Raw genomic sequence first — 12,108 nt, 5'->3', positions numbered from 1 at the left:
GCCAAAAATCATGATATTCAGTATACTTAGTTAAATCTGGCCATATATCAAATTTAAGCTCATAGTGTCTTCTCTGTAACCCATTCACAAAATTTTTTACTCTTTTTCATAGAGGCCTTAACTGTCTCATAAGGTCTTTCTTGTTTCTTTTTTTTTTTTTTTATAATAAGCACTAGAGCTAGCAAGTCTCTCAGCAAATAGAGAGTAATAGGAAGTTCTTTCTCCTAAGTAGTTTACCCAACGGTTGCCATCCTTATCATACACACCTGTAAAAGGCTATGGATCTGAGGGAAGTCTTTGGGGTCCTCTAGATAATGGAGGATTCCACCGTTTTCTTTTGATAAGTCATTGCCACCTTCCATTTACCAACCTTTTAGGAATCTTATTTAGCTTTTGGTCTAAATATCCCTCTACATCTTTCTTATCTACAGGATATCTATATGGGTCTATTGTATATGTTTCAGGATTAAAGGGAAGTCTCCAATAGCCATGCACTCTTTTTGTTTTAGCTGTGCCGACAGCTTCTTGTAAATCTCTTACAAACAATTCCTTCTGCTGAAGTGACGTCATGAAACCCCCAATACTTTTATATTTACTTATGACTTGTCTAATAGCCTCCATAAGAGGGGCTTTTAGGGTAGCACTTAACTCTGGTGAGTTAGTCATATTCTTACGACACTCATCAGATGTTGGAGTCATCAACACTTCCAAGAAAGAGCCCTGAATAAGGGAACGTTGAGCATGAGTAAGTAGAACAAACAGCAGGAACAGTAAAAGATTAATAGGCACTCCTATACAGCGAAGAAAAGAAAAACAGGAACAGAAACACATCTTTCCCAGGGGCTTGCCAGCCTTTCCAGGAGGTAGGCCTCTTTGAAGCCCCATTCTCTGAGGTAGACTTCGGTGAAGTCCATTCTCAGAGGTAGGCTTCTGTGAAGCCCCATTCTCAGGTCTGAAAGTAGGTGTTCCATGCTAAGCAGACTCCGCCGGAGTAGGCGTGGCAGTGACGGGCACCAAAGCCTTTCTTTTGAGCTTCTTTTTATCTCATGTCAAGTAGCGAGCCCTAGTTAAAATAGTCATTTACAGGGGATCAAGTTCCTCTCCTAGGTCAGTTAATCCAAGGAGATGAAGTGTCTTTGGAAAAGCTAGTCTGAATTGGCTTGGGTGAGTATGTGTGTGTGTGTGTGTGTGTGTGTGTGTGTGTGTGTGTGTGTGTGTAAGTTTTGGGGATACCTACTCTATCTCTCTGGTTCCTTATCCTCCCTGTGGTGAGTACAACCAGGCTCCCCACCCCAAGGAAGGCGGGCAGGGGAGGGTACACAAGGTCACATTGAGTGGAATGATCTGAATTCTATCCTTCAACTGAAGCCTGGAAAGATAATGGAGAGAAGGAGAAGTTTAGAGGAACATCAAGAGAAGCCCATTATCTTTGGATACAAGTACCAGAGAGAAGACTGAATCCATCCTTTTTGGTAGTAAGGTAACAGACGCCCATTCTTCATTTATTTCATTATTTTTTGTGAGTCCTAGGGCTTGGATTCAGGGCCTGATTGTCATCCCTGAGCTTCTTTTACTCAAGGATGAGGCTCTACCACTTGAGCCACAGCACCACATCTGGATTTGTGTGTGTTGTGGGGTGGTTGTTGCTTTATGGGAGATAAGAATCTCACAGACGCTCCTGTCCTGGCTGGCTTTGAGTCACGTCCATCAGACCTCAGCCTCCCCAATAGCCAGGATGATGTGCAGGAACCACCGACACCTGACCACCACCATCCACTTATAATCCCCTAGGGCAAGTGCTGGACCACCTGCACTGCACCCCCTTGTGAGTGGGAAGCAGACATGGGTGGGTTTGATACTTCAACAGTCTACATACCTTTGAGCATTGTTCCAGGTCAGTCTGATGGCGGCTTCCTCGTCATACACAGCAATGACTTGGCTCTGTCACAAGAACAAATGTCCCCCAGGAGGTGGCAGTTCTGGGGTCTTTCCTCTTCACACTGCCCCCACTCCTCGAAATGACACCCCAGCAAAGCGATATAGACATAGAGTGAATTCATTTTCTTATAACCAGGGTCTGGCCAGAAAGGTAACAGTGAGGAATCCCGATGCAGACCAGCCTGAGCATATATTGAGACTCTATCTCAGAAATGCCCAAGACAGAAAGTCTTGGCTCGCATGTTAGAAGACCTGACTAGCAAGTCTAAAGCCTTGAATTCAAACCCTAATATACCAAAAAGAATCAGAAGCCCTGGTGCCAGAGGCTCATGCCAATAATCCTAGCTACTCAGGAGGCTAAGATCTGAAGATCACAGCTCAACATTTAAAATAGGGTTGGCCTCACCCATCAGACATCATGATAAGACCCAAAGTCTGAACCATGAAAGTGTGCTCCATATTAACAGGGCTCTCATCCTTACTAAGTGCTGGCCATGCTCTTTGTCCCCCTGGGGAGCCACCTCCTGTGGGCTCCACCCCCAGGTCCTCCTAAGCTCCTTCTGCCACCAACCAGGCCCAAGGAAGTAGACAGCTCCAGGACATACAAATCCCTTGGTCTTATAATTTAGCAGTGCTGAATCCCCATCAAGCATCTCACCCTTTCAGGTCCCCAGACCTCAGCCACAAAGTCCATGTACCCACCACAGAAAGCACGCAGAAGTTACCAAAGGGTCCACTGCTCCTTGTTACAGCCCACTTCCACACTCACATACACACACACACACACACACACACACACACACACACACACACACACACACACACACACACAACCTGCAGGGGTGGTTCATGTTTGTCTTCCATGCTACTCAGGAGGCTGATGTTTGAAGATCACAGTTCAAAGCCAGCCCATTCTGGAAAGACTGTGAGGCTCTTATCTACAGTGAACCACCAAAAATCTAGAGGTGGAGCTATGGCTCAAGTGTCAGAGCAAAAGCTTTGATCACAGAAGCTCAGGAACAGCACCTAGACCCTGAGTTCAAGGCCCAGATCCTCTAACTCCAAACACACACACACAGACATAGACACAGACACAGAAACACACACACATGCACACACACACACACACACACACACACACACACACACACACACACACACACACACACACACACGGACAGCCCAAGGCTTTGGCAGTCCCTGAGTACAGACCCATGAACTGTCTCAATTAGGATCACATCCTACCCTCAAGAAGGTGGCACTACCGACATCAGACCTACTATAGAAAAACCAGTAAGCCTCTCACATATCTGGAATGTATCATAGTCCAACATGGCAGTTCTTAATGTACATACTGCTATGTGGAAAACTTAGCCCCCTCTTTTTTTGTAGTTGGTCATGGGGTTTGAACTCTGCACCAGGGTGCTGTCCCTCAGCCCTTCAGCTGAAGGTGAGCAATATCCCACTTGAGCCACAGCACCAAATCCTGTTCTCTGGTGGTCCATTGGACATCAAGTCTCACAGACTTTTCTGCCCAAGCTGGCTTGGAACCATGGTCTTCACATTTCAGCCTTCTGAGTAGCTAGGATGACAGTTGTGAGCCACCAGCGGCTTCCGGCTTCACCTCGTCAGGCCACAATCTTCTTTCAACCCTTCACTTCAGACTTTGTCACCCAGCATCCAAATCCGTCCTTCAATGGAGAGAATACAGACATCATAATCCCACCCCTGCACCCATTTGCCCACTCCCTGCCTGCCACAGTCCAAGTCCTCTTGAAGCTCTGGCTTCAAACTGGGGCAAACGGGGAGTTCTTAAAAATGTCTATACATTGAAGCCAGCAGATGGTCTCCCAAACAAAGCCTCTCCCACACACACACCTCCACCATTTTGCTTTCTTTCTTTTTTCAGTTGTGGGGCTTGAATTCTGGGCCTGGGTGCTGTCCTTGAGTTCTTCAGCTCAAGGCAAGCACTCTACTACTTGAGCCACAGCACCACTTCCAGTTTTCAAGTGGTCCGTTGGAGATAAGAATCTCAGGGTCTTTCCTGCCCATGATAGCTTTGAACCATGATGCTCAGATCTCAGCTTCTAAGTACCTAGGATGGCAGCCATGAGCTACTGGCACCTGGCCAAAGATAATTTTCCATCCTTTTCATCCTATCCCCTCAGGAGACTGATATCTGAAGACTACAGTTGGATTCCACCCATGGCACAAAGTCCATTAGAACTTTTTTTCTACAATTAAACACCCAAAAATGTTGGAAGTGAAGCTTTGGCTCAAATGGTAGAGGACTAGCTTTGATCATCAAAGACAAGGGATAAAACCCAGTCCTTAGTTTCAAGGTTTTTCTAGCAAAGACCCACCCAAAAAGGGAAGCAGGTTGGTACACGGGAGCTCAAAGTTCACACATAATACTCAGGACTCCCAGAACAGACCCCATCCGGCTCTGATTCTCTAGATTCTATGTCCTACATCATGGCAGTCTTAGATGGGACTGACCATGCACCAACTTAGGATGTTGAAGTACAATCTCATACTGAGGATCCCCTGACCTTATCAAAGACTCAGGATCTCTCATTCTCCTGCATTGACACTGGGCAGCAAGGTGAGTTGCAGTTATCCAACCACAGGATGTGAATATGAAAGGATTTCTCTGCCAGGGACTCCAACTGGAGGGGCTCTAGGTCCCTCTCTCTCTGGAAGAAAAGTGCTGGTCCATCCCAGGAATGTTCCTAGGTTGTAAGTATCCTCAAAGAAACAACCCTGCTCAGAGCCCAGTGCCTCTTGTTTTCCCACCAGCCTCTATCCAAGCCTGCCCCACCTTCAGTCAGCCCTTTCTGAATCCCAGATCTGCCATGTAGACTAAAGGTTGAGCCAGCAAAGAGACCCACCTCTGCCTCTGAGAATGGCAGTCACGTGGTCCTAGTGCCCTCTACAGGAAGTCTCGAAGTAACTCAGGTCTCCACTCCTTCCTCATTCCCTGACTGTCCTGTGCCAGTGGCCCACTTACCTCTGTCTATGTTGGCGGAATAAACACCGGGAGTGTCATCTTCTGATTGAGCCAACGAAAGTCCCGGTCCCCAAGGATGTACTGCACAGGCATCCTGCAGTGGACAACAGCCAGGCAGTCAATGGTGAACCCAAGGTTCCAGGACTCTTAATAGAAGTGTGGCTGGGTCAAAGACTCTATAACTGGTGGTCTATAGTGTCAGGAAAGGTCATGGCTCCAATGTCCTGAAACACCTGACCTTGGATCTTCCTACCTCTTCCCTCATCCCAACACCTCCCTAGCCCTTAGACAATTTCTTATTATCTGTCCAGGAAATAAACTTGCTGGGGCTGGGATAATTGAAACCTGGTGACCCCCCCCTGAGCCCTAGGTCCTTCCTGAGGCTGCTTCCCCCTGCAGTTGGTGACCACACAGCTCCTGGATGTCATGAAGTTGCTGAAGGGTCAGTGGCTTAATCCTACATACTGGCTTTAGGCTCTGAAATGTTACCCACAGAGATTGTGAGTGGTTGGCTTTCTTGATCCAGGGACTCCAAACCAAGGCTCGCATGCTCCCTTCTTCCTTCCTTTCCTCTTTTTTTCCCTTCATCCTTCCTTCCTCTCTCTCTGTTTCCTTCCTTTGTCTCACTCCTGGCCTTGAATTCAGAGCCCGGGTGCTGTCCTTGAGCCTTTTTACTCAAGGTGACCAGTCTACAGCTTGAGGTACACATCCATTTCTGGCATTTTCTTTTTGGTTGTTAGTTGGAGATAAGAGTCTTATAGTCTTTCCTGTCTGGGCCTTAAGCCTTGATCCTCCCATCTCAGCCTCCTAAGTAGCTAGGATGACAGGCATGAATCCCCAGCATCCAGTTCAAACCAAGGTTTCTTCATGTGCTGTGGAACCAGCACCAGAACCTTTCATCATCTATGACCCCCACTCCCTTACCTCCTTGAGCATGGCACATACTGTAACTCTTTGTTGGATTACTAAATGAGCATCTGTCTATTACAATATTATAGAAAAGTCCCATTCAATTCATGTAAGTATCCTGGGGCAGGGCGGGGGGAGGCAAAGCCTGATGTAGCTCTCCCACAGTTCTCCCTCGTCCCTCTTCCCACCCTCCTGATGCCACCACACTTAACTGTTTTGGCTCCCAGGATGTGAGCCACGATGTGCTCGTTGGATTCTGGGGCCACTGGGATGCCTATCTTCTCAAAGATCTCTGTCCAGTGGCGGACCAACTCTGTGGCACTCCATGCCCCCTCAGGTGTGAATGAGGTTGCCGTGAGCTGAACCCCTGGCTCAAGTGGCCTCCTTTCCTCTCCGTGGGGCCAGACAGGATGGTCCACTATATCTGGCCCCAAGTTTCATGTTACAGAGAAAGGATTCTCGAGGCATCCCGGATCTCTAAATCTCCCACAGTCCATTGCAGGTGCTGAAAATCATCTCTGCTCACAGCTGGCAGGCTGGGGATGGTGAGGTCACTCTCTGCTCCCCATGACATCCTTGACTGTGGTGGTCACCCTAGAGAGAGCTGTAGAAGAATCAGCACCTGCCAGAGAAAGGCAGTCAAGGCACGACATTCATAGCAGGAGACCATCTGGCTTGGGAACTCTGTGTGTGCCACTTTGAACTTCACTGTCTGACCGCTGAATTGGTTCATGTAATTTGACCCATGAACCCAGGCATTAGTGGAAATTGCCAGCTTCAAGAAAAAAAAAAACCTGGAAAAGGTGGCATATCACTTGTCCCAATCAAATTTAAAGGGTTCCAAAATCAGTGGTCCCCTTTTCCTTCCAGACAGCCTACAGCAGGTTATAGAAACTGGCAATCAGAGAGCTCTAGCTAACTGCCACGGTATGATACCGAACAGGCTCCAGGAGGGGAAATTTGCCTACCACTGTCCAGCTGGAAACGGCCCAGGTGGGACACAAATTGGAGACTGCAGGACTCTAGGGAGGACTACACATGGATGCACTGCCCCAGGAGGGAATCCACGCCACCAGAGGGGGCCCAGAGCCCTCTGCCCAGATGCCCATAGACACCGTCAATGTCGTGGGTAAGGTTCTCCTCTCATCCTTGGTTGTGGTGAACCATCTGCCTTGTTACACCGTTCACCACTCCCCAGACACTCCTAGCTTCACAGCCCTTGCCCTACTCCCACCCATCTCATTCCTTAATTATGTTTGGCAGGCACATTCCCAACCCTTGAATTAGCTCCAACTATACACATGAGAGCAGAGTGTCTGGCTGGAAGAGTGTGGCTGTGGTCACACTGGCCTCACGAGACTTCTGGCTGAAGACAGGACAGGTGTCCACTCTGTTCTGTGGTTCACACAGGCCTCCTAGGGAGTCCATGCAGGTCCAGCAGCTACTGTGGCTGCAAGAAAGTGGAAGAGGGAGGTGGAAAGAGGTGGAAAGGAACATATACTGAAACCTTCCCCAAAGGAGCCATGAAATGGTGAAGGAGAAAACAAAAATTGTGGCTGAGCTCATACTGGGCATTATGAAAAAAGAACAACAAATACACACATACACACAAATAAACTGCTTTTGCTCTTTTTAGACATGATGACTTAAATATACTTTCATTTTTCTCATCTCCTAATCTCCCAACACACACAAACACACACACACGCACACAAACACACACACACACACACACACACACACACACACACACACACACACACACACACACACACACACACACACACATCTAAACCGGTCACAAAAGACTCACCATGCAGCACCTGCAATTTGCCAACTGATCACTGATCTGAGCACAGTCAGGCTGTACGAGGAGAAAGATGATCGATATCTCCCTCCCTCCCTCCTTCCCTCCTCTCTCTCTCTCTCTCTCTCTCTCTCTCTCTCTCTCTCTCTCTCTCTCTCTCTCTCTCATACACACACACACACAGAGAAAGAGAGAGAGAGAGAGAGAGAGAGAGAGAGAGAGAGAGAGAGAGAGAGAGAGAGAGAGAGAGAGAGAGATTCAGAGCAGTGCCTCTCCTGAGTATTTTAGTTCCTCATCTGGGCAATGTACAAGCTCGAGCATGGCAGTTCCCTTGTCAGAACCAGGGGCTCCCACCCAAGGGGATCACTGCTCTAATAATGCAGAACCACCCTGCCTCTGGCTTTACCAAGGGCCAGACCCTTCCACTGGGAACAACCAGCCTTGACTCCCCATTCACCAAAACCCTAGGCCCGGACACTAGGTGAAGGAATCCCGAGACAAGTGACTCCTCAGAGCCCGGACAAAAACAAATCAGGCAGTTCTGGTGCCTCCAGAGAGGTGTCTGACTTAGGGTGGGAGCGTTGTTAGGGAATTTGATGGGGTCTTAAAGGCTACATACATGGATGGATTGCCTACTTCCAGCCTAGATGCTTCTGGGCTAACTGGCGGATTCTTGGGGAGGACTAGGAGACCAGAAGGACCAGGAATACCAGCAGAAGCTCTCAATGCTGGGAAATGTGATCACCCTGTGAGTACTGGGGGGGGCAGGATAGGTGTGTGTGTATCAGAGGGGGTGTGTTCCTCCCAGATAGTCACCCTCTGAACCCTTGTGCCCTCACCTCCCTAGTGGGTTCTTCTGGGACCCTCCTCAGGTGAAAGGGTGACCTAGCACAGAAGACAAGGGCTCACACAGCAAGGGGGGCCTATCCCCTGCATCCAACACCCCCCACCCCCAGCAAAAAGGAAAAGACCCGAGAAGGCAGGTGTGGAGGTGCTCCTCCCCACATCTGACTAAAGCCACTAGGTTCCCACCAGGGAGAGGAAGGGTGCAGATGTGGCTTCCACTGCTCTAGGCCAGGGTTTCTGTGGTGCTCCCTCCTCACCAATCACTGTATCTGCCCTTTTCCTGGCACACTGGCTGCTAGGAATTGGGGTGGGATCCTTGGGTGACACCCACCCCCCTCTCCTGGGGCACATTTGTGGCAGAGCCAGGGTGGACTGTGGGGTGCAGAGGAGGTGCAGGCAGGATGGGAGAGAGTAGGCTGGAGGCGGGGGTCTGGGTCTGCGGGGGAGGGAGTGAGGAGGTTCGCTGGGTGTGGGAGTCACCAGGTGTGGTCCCATGGGGCAGCCACTCACGCGTGCTGCTGGGAGAAGCTGTAGGCAATGGTTCTGGGTGCATCCAGGCCCGGAGTGCAAGGACCAAGGGCAGGGACCAGGTCGGGCCTCATGCCAGGCAGGGACCCACCATCTCTGCTGGGAGATTGCTTATGGGGCCGCCTATCAGAGCAGGCAGAGCCATATTTGAAACTCGGTGCTGCTGGGAGGGGGCGGGGGCACCTGCACGGGGCTGTGCTTTCTGCCACCCCTGCCTCAGCTGCCATCACCACCACCACCACCTCTGCCTCAGCTGCCTGCTTCCGCTGCCTCCACCACAGAAGCCACCACCGTGCTTCCCGTGCCAGGACCTCAGATTCAGGGCAGCCATGGCCGCCATGCCCTGTGGGGCTGCCCGCAGTGATGTGCCTGCCTTGCTGGCTCCAGGTGCTCTGTGCTCCTGTCCAGGACTGCACTTTGTTTGCAGCAGCCGCCAGCCGCTGGAACGGCTTCCCCTTGTGCTTGTGCTTGCTCTTCTCTCTGCTCTTTCTCTCTCTGCCCCCGCTCCACTCCTGGGCCACCACACAGGCATGCCTACTCTCCCCCCATTGCTGCCATCACAGTGTACCCCAGGGCCCCACCCCCTCCTCCACTTGGCCATGCCCACTCCTCCCTTAGGCCATGCCCCCTACCCTTAGATGCAATCACAGCCCTGACTGGGCTCTAAGGCTACCAGGCCATGGCAATTGCATTATCACCTCAGCTCAGCACGCTCCCCCAACCCCAGTACCTTCCCCAGGGATGGAATCTCCCCTCAGCTCCACCCCTGGAAGAGACTCTTCCTCCATCCTCCTTCACTCCACACACTAAGAATGTGCATGGTGACCCTTGTGTGTGTGTGTGTGTGTGTGTGTGTGTGTGTGTGATTGTTGGGGATAATTACCTCTCAAGGACTCAGAACATAGCACTCTTTGGGATGACACACAGCACACTTCCAAAAACAGCACAAAGCACCCTGTGTAAAGGACTCAGCACACAGCTCCCTTTGAAGGACTCAGCATATAGTACCCTGTATAGAGTACTCAGCACACAGCACCCTTTGAAAGAGGGAGTCCATAGCTTGCAGTGTAAAGGACTCAGCACATTGCATGCTTTGAAAAACTCAGTACATAGCACAGTTTCCCAGGGGCTCATTACACAGCACCCTCTGTGTTAATACTCCACACATAACCCTTTGAAAGGCTAAGTACAAAGCACCCTTTGTAAATCACTCATTGCATAGCACCCTTCGAAGAACTCAGCACATAGAAGAATTTTGAAGGTTTCATCACATACCGCACTATGGCAGGACTCAGCACATACCACACTGTGGAAGCACTCAGCACACAGCACCATTTGAAAGACAATACTGAGCACCCTGTGTAAAGGACTCAGCACACAGCACTCAAAAAACTCACCTCATCCCTCTCTTCTCAAGAGCTCAGCACATAGCAGGACCCTTTCAGATGAATTAGCACACCACACCTTTTGAAGGACTCAGCATACAGTACGTTGTGTAATGGACTCAGCACACAGCACCCTTTGAAAAACTCAGCACTGCCCACACTTCTCAGGGACTCAGCACATAGCACCCTATGTGATGTCTCAGCAAACAGCACCTTTTGGAGGACTCAGAACAAAACCCCCATGTGGGAAAGACCCAACAAATAGCACCCTTTGAAGGACTCAGTACATAGCTGTATGTCACAGGTTCAGCTTTCATTAGAATTAGGGTGCTTTCTTCAGTATCCCCATTCTTCAGAAACACTTCACAAATCCTACTAGTTCACATTTAGCCAACCTGTGTTTTATGGGGGAGGATCAGCTGGGGGTCTTGAACTCAAATTTTGGCGGCCCTGTCCCTGAGCTCTTTGGTTCAGTGCTAGAGCTCTACCACGTGGAGGCACAGCTCCAATTTTGTTTTTTTGGGTTGTTCTTTGACAGGTCTTATGGTGATAAGGAAGACCAAGTTGGGGTGTCTGTGTGCAAAGGCTCTTAGCTCAACCTGGAGCTGACCTCTCTCTTTCTTGTGCCCCTGGGAAGCTAGGCCTCCTGGAGCTCTCTTGGCCTAGGGTGGAACAGACTTGCTCTGGCATCAGCACTCAGGGTGAACAAAAGTCAGCTTGGCCCTGGTCACTTCTTAAAATTGAAATTTAGAGGACAATGTCACGGGGCCGCATGTCCCGCAACTGGCCACCAGGGGGCAGGAGTGTCCCGCCATAGGGATTCTACCTGTGAGTTGTGTTACTTTTGCTTCCCTGGGGTCTCCATCATGCTTCCAAGTCACCCTGGACAGGAAAATCATTGAGACACTTACCTACATTTAACAGTCGAAAGGCAAGTGGGGCTGTGGCTCAAGTGGCAGAGCAGTAGCCTTGAGCAAGAAAACTCAGAGATAGAGCCTAGGCCCTGAGTTTACACACACACACACACACACACACACACACACACACACACACACACACACACACACACACACACACACACACACACACACACTAAATGCATGGAAAATCAGAGATTTCTACACCGCAATCTTTGGGTATTCTCTACTTTTCCCCCACTAAGCCTGGTGGCTGCTGGCCTAGGTGTCTGATGCATACACCGCTACCTGGCATCTTTAATTTTGGGAACAGAATGGGTAGAAGGTCATCCTTCTCCGATCCCAGCTCCTTGATTGGGTCATGTTCTATCCAGGCCCTTTGGGGCTCCTTTACAAAATTGCCAAGATACCTTCAAAAGTCATCACATACTGGACACTGGTGGCTCATGCCTGACATCCTAGCTACTCAGGAAGCTGAGATTTGGAGGATCACAGTGCCAAGACAGCCTGGGCAGAAAGTGTGTGACACTCTTATCCTCGATGAACTGTCAGAAAACAAAAGTGGTCCTGTGGCTCAAATGGTAGAGTGCCAGCCTTGAGAGTAAGAGCTCAGGTACAGTGTTCATGGCCAACAACAAGGAGAGGCTTTGCATGTTGGCTTTGGGATTGGCATTGGCCAAATATAATTGGAATTTTCAAGTGCTCCACGACAAAGCAGTGCCTCCTTTAGTCCTGTGCTGGTCCATCTTTTCTCACCCCTTGGTGTTG

The 12,108-nt window shown here is 49.7% G+C and overlaps 1 long non-coding RNA gene across 1 annotated transcript; it reads right to left on the bottom strand.

The window, feature by feature from the left end:
* Nucleotides 1-2,789: 2,789 nt before the first annotated feature.
* On the bottom strand, nt 2,790-6,667 carry LOC138811451 (uncharacterized). The gene is made up of 3 exons (XR_011367402.1): nt 6,070-6,667; nt 4,949-5,042; nt 2,790-3,629 (listed from the first exon to the last, which is right to left on the bottom strand). It is a non-coding gene; the product is annotated as an uncharacterized lncRNA (long non-coding RNA).
* Between the last annotated feature and the right edge of the window lie 5,441 nt (nt 6,668-12,108).

Source organism: Dipodomys merriami, unplaced genomic scaffold, assembly GCF_024711535.1.
Source record: "Dipodomys merriami isolate MVZ:Mamm:240054 unplaced genomic scaffold, mDipMer1.0.p SCAF_53, whole genome shotgun sequence".
Lineage (NCBI taxonomy): Eukaryota > Metazoa > Chordata > Mammalia > Rodentia > Heteromyidae > Dipodomys > Dipodomys merriami.
Note: the sequence above shows the minus strand (reverse complement) of the source record. Positions and strands in the feature narration are given on the sequence as shown.